Raw genomic sequence first — 753 nt, 5'->3', positions numbered from 1 at the left:
TCGGTAAGACAGACCAGAGCTGACTCCCGCTCACAAATTACTGCTAAGCCTCATCGTCATCATTATTAGCGGGCCAGTTAGCAGCTCCTCCAAATCCGCCTGGTAGCTGGGGCAGAACATGGGGTGGGGAGGGGGGGAGGGGTTAAGGGTAAGAGGGAGGAGGGGGTTATGAGTAGGAGGGAGGGGATTATGGGTAAGAGGGAAGGGGTGTTAAGGTTAAAATGTAGGGGGTGTTAAGGTTAATGAGGAGGGGAGGTTAAGGGTAACAGAAAGGAGGGCTGGATTAAAGGGGAGGAAGGGGGAAGGGGGGAAAAGGAAGATAGGGTGACAGGATAAATGAAGGGGGAGGGTTGTATTTAGGAAACGTAGCGGGGGTTGGAGACTGTTATAGACGTGTTATAAAGCGTAAGGTGGGTTGTGTCAAGGGAGATGCAAGTGTGAGCTGTGTGGGGCGTGGGAAATCAGAGGGGGATGGGGGGGAGGGCTTCGGGGACAGCTGGAGAAGGGGGGGGGAGGGGGCGAGAAGGTCCTGTAAGAGACAAGTCATTAGAAGTGAAAGTAGAGACACGTCGACGAGTGGATTGGACGCTGTCACACGAGATTGGAAAACTGTCAGCGTTTGGCGAATGCTTTTATATTTTACACTTAAATCGTTGTATTGAAAGAAACATAAATGGCTGTGGTGAGCGTAGTTAACCTGCGTAGTGGTTTCATAAGATGCTTCGACTGATTTAAAGTTGTCTTTGGTAAAAT

This window comes from Penaeus monodon, chromosome 31 (assembly GCF_015228065.2).
Source record: "Penaeus monodon isolate SGIC_2016 chromosome 31, NSTDA_Pmon_1, whole genome shotgun sequence".
Taxonomy (NCBI): domain Eukaryota; kingdom Metazoa; phylum Arthropoda; class Malacostraca; order Decapoda; family Penaeidae; genus Penaeus; species Penaeus monodon.
Note: the sequence above shows the minus strand (reverse complement) of the source record.